Source organism: Bos javanicus, chromosome 16, assembly GCF_032452875.1.
Source record: "Bos javanicus breed banteng chromosome 16, ARS-OSU_banteng_1.0, whole genome shotgun sequence".
Lineage (NCBI taxonomy): Eukaryota > Metazoa > Chordata > Mammalia > Artiodactyla > Bovidae > Bos > Bos javanicus.
The window spans coordinates 61,790,263-61,799,580 of record NC_083883.1 but is presented as its reverse complement, the minus strand read 5'-3'; the positions used below and the strand labels follow the sequence as shown (position 1 = coordinate 61,799,580).

Here is a 9,318-nt window from a genome sequence, read left to right as displayed (position 1 = left end):
TGATGAAAGTTTGGGGCAGATTTACCAAGAGGTTAGCCATTCCAATTACCAAAAAAAAAAAAAAAACCAGCATAGATAAAATGTATATTTCTTCATCAGATTTTTACCATAATGCTTCCTGAGTGAGATCAGGAATCCTCAGAAATTTCTCAGAAAGCAAGAAAAGCAGAAGCACAGATGAATTCACCATCAGTCCACCATGATGTCAAAACCACTAACGATTCTTTTCATATGACCAAATGTCCCCTTGTATTATTAAATGAGTATTATTTAATATTAGTTAGCATTTATATTGTACTTCTACTGCTTCTCGGCCTTTTGGCTAAGATCAAGTGTAGTATATTGTACTTCTGTGCATCATATACCTTGTCCTTTATTATATCTGATTCATAGGTGTTTTATACATAATTTTGGAATTATTTCCTTCCCATAATACTTCAATGTAGCAAAGTTGACATCTTATTTTTAACACATCTGTGCAAGATGTGAAAAATTCCTAGTAAGTCTAAAAGAAAAAAAAAACAAACAAAAAACTCTTGACCTAAATGGAAATAAATACCTTTTATCAAGTCCAACTTCATACTGCTAGCTGCACGACAGGCCAATAGGCTGAGAGATGAGCTGTTGGGGCAAGGAATAGTGACTTTATTCCCAAAGCCAGAGACTAAGATAACGAACTCATATGGCAAAAAACTATCTTACCTGAGTTAGAATCAGGCTTCTTTTATACTAAAAAGGGAGGGTGTAAAGTCAAGCACTTCCTGGTTCCCATCAGCCTCTGGAGGGGACGTGTTAATTTCTTCCTCCCTGCAGTCATTCACACGTGGACCTGGTCAGGATGATTCCTCTGAGCTAAACAAAGGTGTTTTAGCTTAATGCTCATTATCTGGGAGGCAAGGTTCCCAGAGTTGGGCCATTATGTGTATTTAAGCTTATAGGCAACATCCCCTTAGTGATTAGTTTATAAGAGAACACAAAGGTTCTTCCCTATTACACACCTAAAAATTAAATGTAGTTTTTAAAGACTAGGTTGTTAACTAATAGCACCCCAAATAATCATAGGAAGATAGAATAGTAGAATTACGATATCTAATCTCTCATCTGCTTTGAATTACTTACATTTTCCCCAGGTTTATGAGGTACAATTGGCAAATAAAATTATATATATTTCAAGTGTACAACATGATAATTTGATATATGTATATTGTGAAATGATCACCGCAGATCAGATCAGTCACTCAGTCATGTCCGACTCTTTGCAACCCCATGAATCGCAGCACGCCAGGCCTCCCTGTCCATCACCAACTCCCGGAGTTCACTCAGACACACGTCCATCAAGTCAGTGATGCCATCCAGCCATCTCATCCTCTGTCGTCCCCTTCTCCTCTTGCCCCCAATCCCTCCCAGCATCAGAGTCTTTTCCAATGAGTTAACTCTTCGCATGAGGTGGCCAAAGTACTGGAGTTTCAGCTTTAGCATCATTCCTTCCAAAGAAATCCCAGGGCTGATCTCCTTCAGAATGGACTGGTTGGATCTCCTTGCAGTCCAAGGGACTCTCAAGAATCTTCTCCAACACCACAGTTCAAATGATCACCACAAATCAAGTTAATTAACATATTCATGACCTTACATATTCACCTTTTTTGTGTTACGAACACTCAAGATTTACTCTTTTAGAAAATTTCAAGTATACAATGCAGCGTAAGCTACAGTCACATACTGTATTGGATTTCCAGAACTTACATTTTATAGCTGAAAGTTTGTACCTTTTGACTAACATTTCCTTACTATTATTTACATTTTAATAAGTGGTGTTTATCTTAAAAAGAATGTAATGTTATTCTCCTAAAGGTTTAGTTTAGTTACTAAGTCGTGTCCAACTTTGTGACCCCATGGACTGTAGCCTGCCAGGCTTCTCTGTCTATGGGATTTCCCAGACAGGAGTACTGGAGTGGCTTGCCATTCCAGGGGATCTCCCCAACCCAGGGACTGAACCTGCGTTTTCTGCTTGGTAGGTGGATTCTTTACCACTGCACCACCAGGGAAGCCCCTTAGTTCCCAGTGTGTATGTGTATGTTAGTTGCACAGTCGTGTCCAATTCTTTGCGACCCTGTGGACGTAGCCCGCCAGGCTCCTCCGTCCATGGGATTTTCCAGGCAAGAATACTGGAGCGGGTTGCCATTTCCACCTGCACCCCATGCAGTGGAAGCGTGGAGTCCTAACCACTGGACTACCAGCGAAACCCAAAGAGCGTGCATGTGTATTTTTTTTGCTGCACCACACAGCATGAGGGATCCTAGTTCTCTAAACAGGGATCACATCTGTGTCCCCTGCAGTGGAATCACAGATTTTTAATCACTGGACCACCAGGGAAGTACTCCCTGCCAGATGGTTTCTAATGGTTGATGGAAGAAATTTTCACATATTGAGATTTGAGGAAGTCTTTCTAGCTTGTACATGATTTGGCTTGAACTTTATGCCAGTTAGGACATTCTGTCTGTGGTCCATCACACGTATATTGTACAGCTGCTCTAACCATTAAAGAAAAGGGTGTGCTGTCCAGAAGTAAAGAATGTCTGTTTTGAAGACAGAGATAAATGCCCCACTTCCTGGGACATCAATGCAAGTATTCCTTTGATGATAAGGATCCCTTCCCGGCACCAAGGTCGCACTGACTCACTGGATGTGCTAATCTGTCTTTTTTTTTTTTTTTGAAAACTTGAAGGAATGTACCCCGGTCATGTTTGATGTTCTTTGTTCTGATAAGATACAAAACTGCTGAAAACCATGCTTCTCTGGGGTAAATTCCCAGAGCTACTAAGAAGCTGTCTTCTGGGCTATAATTCTCAGTTTGGCTTGAATAAAACGCCCCTCTATTTTTAGATTGGTTATTGATTATTTGCATTGACAGTACATTGAGGTGAGGGTGATTATGTGATCTCTGACTGCCCTCTATCCCTAGGACTCTGATCCTCACAATGGTATTAACTCTTCCAGTCTATCTTTTTTCTTCTCTCTTTAATTTACCACATTATGTATCTCCATCTTCTCAAGGCTCTAGCACATCCTCTACATATCTGTGCCCACTCTGGTTGAATTTCAATTTGTGTTTACCACCTAAAAATTGCCTTGATTAATGGTTTATGCCCCAGGGACCTAGGACCCATCTGCTATGGATTGAATGCTTTTGTCTCCCCCAATTTTACATATTGAAATCCTACGCATAGTGTGATAATATTAGGAGGCACAGTCTTTAGGGTGTGATTAGGTCATGAGAATGGAGCCCTCCTGATAGGATTGAAGAGGCCCCAGAGAGCTCTCTAGTTCCTTCCACAATATGAGGACACAGTGTAAGATGGACATCCATGAACCAGGAAGCGGGCCCTCCCCAGACATCAGATTTGATAGTACCTTGATCTTGAGTGTCCCAGTCTCCAGAACTGTGAGGAATAAATTTTTACTGTTTAAGCTAGCTATCTATGGTAATTTGTCAGCCTGAGCTAAGACACTGTCCTTAGCAATTTCACTCTTTCTAACATGAGGACAAAGTCTGGCAGGAAAGAAACGCTGAGGCTGCTATCTACTTCCTAAAGTAACGAAGCCACATTTGACAGGCGGATGGACGCCCCTGCCCGGCTTTGACCATGCCAATATGAAGACAATGGACTGCATCTTATACTCTTTGAGTATCCACTCGACTTTTTGTCTTTTTTAAATTTTTTGGCCGTGCTACATAGCATGTGGGATCTTAGTTCCCTGATCAGGGATTGAACCCATGCCTCCTGTATCGGAAGCATGGAATCTTACTTAACCACTGGACGGCCAGAGAAGTCCCTCCACTCTGTGTTTTAGTTAAGGGCAAGTAAATACCTGGAAAGTTTAGTATTTTACCTGTGAAATATGTGTTAATTTTCTATCCTAGAATATAACCCGCTTGAGGACAAGGGTGGTACTTTTCATTTTTCTCTCTGTAACTCTTAGCACAATGCTTAGCACCTAGTGCTCCATCCCCAGCAAACGGTAGTTGAATGAAGAGTTTTGCCTATGTTAGCCCTGCTCTCTCATGACTGTTTTCCTCCATTTGTGCTTTTTTCCCACCTAGCTCAGCCTGGGAGCACTTTGGTTGGAGTTGGAGTTGGAGTTGGGTCACACCGCTCAAAGCTACGGACATGGTTGCAGAGGGAAGCACTTGGCTCACCAAGAGAATGATGGTTTCTGGCCCCTTGCCCTCATTTAGAACTTTCTGCCACATACCGATTTCTGAAGGTTACATATGTGTCAGATTTCTGACAACCAGGAAGTTTTGTCTTTGCTGAAATGTGAATTCACTTGAATGGATTTAGATAACCAGTAGGTTCCTTGCACTTTGGCTTTGAGTTTCTTTGCCTAGAATCTCCTTAAAAAGTGGACTTGAATTACTAAAACGAAATGAATGAAATAATTGTATAGTCTAAATAGTCTAAATCCCTCGTTTTACAGATTAGGGAACTGAGGGACTAAGTGACCACTTAAGGTTATGTGTTTACTAGTGCAAAACTGAGACCAGAACCCAGATCCTGCGCCCTTGGCCCCACTGCCCTCTCTAGGGGAGAAACCTAGCAAATGAACTAGAGAAGCACAGTGTTAAAAGAACCTACTGTGACATCAAAAATATAGCATGTGGCACTCAAAGCCAGTGCACTGGGACAACCCTGAGGGATGGGATGGGGAGGGAGGGTTCAGGATGGGGGACACATGTACACCCATGGCTGATTCATGTCAGTGTATGGCAAAACCCACTACAGTATTATAAAGTAATTAGCTTCCAATTAAAATAAAATAAAATATCACAAAAAATATAGCATGTTGGGGTGAGAGGGGGTGGATAAAAAGGTAGAGCTTTAGCATGCATTTGAACTTGTCATCAACTTAAAAAAAGTAAAATTTGCAGTTATGAGATAAAAAGACCTGGAGATGTAATGTGCAGCATGGTCACTACAGTTAATAATTATGTATTTTAAAAAATTACTGAGGACTACCCTGGTGGTCCAGTGGCTAAGACTCTGCGTTCCCAATGCAGGAGGCCCGGGTTCAATCTCTGGTCAGGCAGCTAGATCCCACATACCACAACGAAAACCCAGTGCAGCCAAGTAAGTATTTTAAAAATTACTGTATTGCATTTGGGAAAGTTGCTAAGAGAATAGATCTTAAAATCTCATCACAAGAAACAACAAATGTGTCGCCATATGTGGTAATGGACATTAAATTTATAGCAGTGATCATTAAATTATGTTGTACACCTAAAACTAATACAGTGTTATATGTCAATTATATCTCAAATAAATAGGTAAATAAATAAATCCACTATTGAACTAACACCACTGAATTGTATACCTCGAAATGTTTAAAACTGTAAATTTTATGTCATAGAAAATTTACCACAACAGAAAGCAATTCAAAAAATATTTATCTGATATGAACCTATGTGGGTTGACACTGTTTTTCCCTTTAGTCTTCTGCCTGCTGGTCTTGTGGAGAGAAAATTGCTCCAAACTTGTAGCACAGAAGCCCCTTTGCCTGTGGAGAGTGGGCACGCATGAGCCGTGACCCAGCCCCAGAGCTGGGAGAGTCCAAACGCGGCAACATCTGAAGAGACTCCTGACCACTTGGCATCTCTTCAGATCTGAGCACAGGCCTCAGCAGGCTTGCCCCAAGGGCTCTGCTCATAGCCAGGTATGTACCTGCATATGACTGCCCGGAGGGTACTTGCTATTCTCAGACAGTCTGGTATAATTTAACTGAGAGAAAACACTTTTCAAAATATAAAGTTACCAGAGGAAAGTAACATAACCAGGTATATATTCAAAGAGGCTTCCCAGGTAGCGCTAGTGGTAAAGAATCTGCCTGCCAATGCAGGAGACATAAGAGACATGGGTTTGGTCCCTGAATCGGGAAGATCCCCTGCAGGAGGGCATGACAACACACTCCAGTATTCCTGCCTGGAGAATCACATGGACAGAGGAGCCTGGAGGGCTACAGTCCATAGGCTCACACAGCGTGGGTCACGACTGAAGCAACCTACCACGTGCGTACACTGGAAAGTTTTGTTTCTGCCTTCAACTCGCCAATTCCCTCCCCCTTCCAACAGGAAGCCATTTTCCTGTGTGTGTGTGTGTGTGTGCGTGTGTGCGTGTGTGTGTATTCCTCCAGTGTCAGACATTTTATATTACCACTTTTTTCCCTCTCCGAAAATACTCGATTCTTAATTTTTCTCTTTTGAGTTCCTCCTCATTCACTGACACCAGCTCACGACTCCTTCCTAGATGCGAAGACAAGGGACCACAGGCAGTGGGAGGGAGGCAGAGGAAGGGGAGGGTGAGGGGGCTGGTGAGACCCTTGATCTCTATGTCGGGGTCTGGGGTTTAGGTCTTCTGATCATTCTAGGTTTCTTGGTTGGGCCCTACATGTTTGCAGAAAGAACTCAGATGTTGTGAGGAGGGTTAGGCCTCAGTTATGAATTTAGGAGATTTGATTAGACCCAGAACATGGATCTTCTCAGGGGAAAGATCTTTTGTTAGGAGTAAGGATGTAATTCCCAATGGGTAGAAAGAAAATCTCTGGCCTAAGGCAAAACCCAGCCCAGGAGGATATATAGATACTGTGATGGGTTGGCGTGGGTGTGGGGCCTGACCTGTACCTGCAGGCAGGCCAGCACTGGAGCTCAGATGTCCAGTCCCCCAGTTTCTGGACGTTCACCTCTGTGAAGACTGAACCTGTCCTGCCCACTGGGTGGAGCAGGCCTGGGAGCCAGTGAGCTCAGGGCAACAGCTGCCTTGCCTACCTGCCAGCTCCAAGCTATGGCTGGGGTTCCTTGCTGGTGGTAGTGATGGTGTGTGTGTAAGAAGGAGTCAGGGGTTGCTTCATGACAGGATGGAGAGGAAATTGGGGAGTCAAGTGCTCTCCTGGAGGCCTGGGCAGATTGTCCCCCTGAGACCAATTACCCTTGGAAAAGGACCATCCTGGGAAGCAGGCTCACTTAGGATTGTGGGGGGCAGTTTGATGGAGAAAGGGGGACTTCCACCATGTTTAGGGCTGGGACTCTGCATGGATGTTCATCTCCTAAGTTTCAGGAAGGGTTCATGGCTGCCCAACAAATGGATTACAAGGCAGAAAATATTATCCTTAAGAATATTCATGAGAAGTGTGTTATTCCTGGATGCATTTGAACTTTTTTGTTAGACAATGCTTTCACAGATTTGGTGAGTGTTGAAATTTTTCACAGCCTGTGTGTGGTTGTTTTTGACGATCTTGCCTTTTAGACATTAGAAGGTGGAGGTGCCACTCTCTACCCTCCTTCCACCCTCCACCTCAGGAGGTGGATTCCTGCCAGAAGGAAAGTTCAAGACACTCCCTCCCTGCAGAGTAAGCCATGGCCTCCTCACTACACTGATATTGTGGGCAACAGCACCGATTGGTTATCTGGAGAAGATCTGTTCCCTGGTTGGGTCCTATGTTTGGGAAGAGTTCAGAGAACTTTGTGAAGAGGGTCAGGCTTCTGTTGAACCTTGCGTTGTTTAGTTAGGTCCAGAACAGAACTCGTGATTAAAGTGTCAACATTACTTCCCTGGTGGCTCAGCTGATAAAGAATCTGCCTGCAACACAGGAAACCCAGGTTTGATCCCTGGGTTGGGAAGATTACCTGGAGAAGGGAATGGCTACCCACTCCAGTATTCTTGCCTGGAGAACTCCATGGACAGAGGAGCCTGGTGGATTACAGTCTACCTGGTCGCAAAGAGTTGGACACGACTGAGCACCTAACACTCACTTTTTTACACTCATAGGTTCTCTTTCCTCCCATCTAAAAGTACCCTGTAGGGACTTCTCTATTGATCCAGTGGTTAGGACTCTGTGCTTCCATTGCAGGGAGAACTGGTTTAATTCCTGAGCAAGGAATTAAGATCCTGCATGCCACATCCAAAAAAAGATAAAAGGTACAGGATTGTAAGCCCCTGATGTAAAGGATGTATTTTTGCTTTACTTTGGTTACCTGATGCAAAGAACTGACTCATTGGAAAAAACCTTGATGCTGGGAAAGACTGAAGGCAGGAGAAGGGGATGACAAAGGATGAGATGGTTGGATGGCAACACTGACTCAATGGACATGAGTTTGAGCAAGCTCCAGGAGTTGGTGATGGACATGGAAGCCTGGCACGCTGCAGTCCATGGGGTCGCAAAGAGTCGGACACAACTGAATGGCTGAACTGAACTGAAGCAAAGGGAAAGGGAGGAAAGCAATATGATCTGGCCTGATGAAGCCTTTTCGCACTTGCATCCACAGCAAGACACAGAGGAGGGATGAAGGCAGGCAGGGCAGGAGGTGGGTGGGTGGTGCTTGGTGGCTGTCTGGATCTGGCTGGCCACCCCCCTCTAAGGATGCATGTGGAAGTGGGGCATGGGAATGGTTTGATGCTCTTTTACAGAACTAGTAGAGTTAGGTCCCAGAGTCTTATTTCTCAGCTCTCAGTCTCCTAGTGCCAGTCAAGCGGCCTTAGCTCATTTTGAAGTGGAAACAAGTCCATGGATACATTTCCCCAAATAACTTAGAATTACATGAATAACTTCCCTAAAGTCACGCTTTAAGTGTTATGACAAAAACAGATGAACAGGAGCGCAGCAGGGTTGCAGAGTTGGCTTAGCCTTTTGGAAGCTAAATAGAGAAAGAGGACTTTGATTTTATTTCTTAGGAATTCTCCCTGACCCACCCCCCAGATAGGAGGGATTAGAAATGATGATATGGTGGTTAGCCAGGGAAATAGAGTCCTTCGTGGCCTGTGGGTTATGTTGCAGAGCTCAGCTGTCATTTCCCTTTGTTCTCTGTGGGTTTAGGCAGAACACAAGGAGGGGGACTCAGAGCCGAGTGGAGGTGGTTCCTATAGAGCCCACTTCGAGAGGCAATAGGGTGGGGCGGGTCCCATTCTCCTCTGGTTTCCCGACTCTGTGACAATGCAGATGGTGTCCTACAGAAGTGCATTCCTGTCCCTCCCAGCCAGATGTTTCGACTCCCTCCCTCTACTCTTTCTCCCACTCTCACCTCCCCACCAACACCTGGAGGCCTTCGTCCACGCCTCGACAGAGAAGCCAGGATGTCTAGCAGGTTCTGGGTGAGACTCAGCAGGGCCAGGGATGGACAATTTGGGGAGTCCAGGCTCAAGAGGAAGGGCTGGAGGGGTCCCCTGGACCCCTTCTGACCTGACTTTTGAACCCAAGCCTTGAACTTGAACTTGGAAGCCAATGAAATAAGCACAGAACCCAGCTGAGAGCTGAACTCTTGTATGTATG

General features: G+C 44.3%; 1 pseudogene; it reads left to right on the top strand.

Annotated features, from left to right (window-relative positions):
- The first annotated feature begins 302 nt into the window (after positions 1-302).
- Positions 303-461, top strand: LOC133228304 (U2 spliceosomal RNA; annotated as a pseudogene).
- The last annotated feature ends 8,857 nt before the right edge of the window (positions 462-9,318 follow it).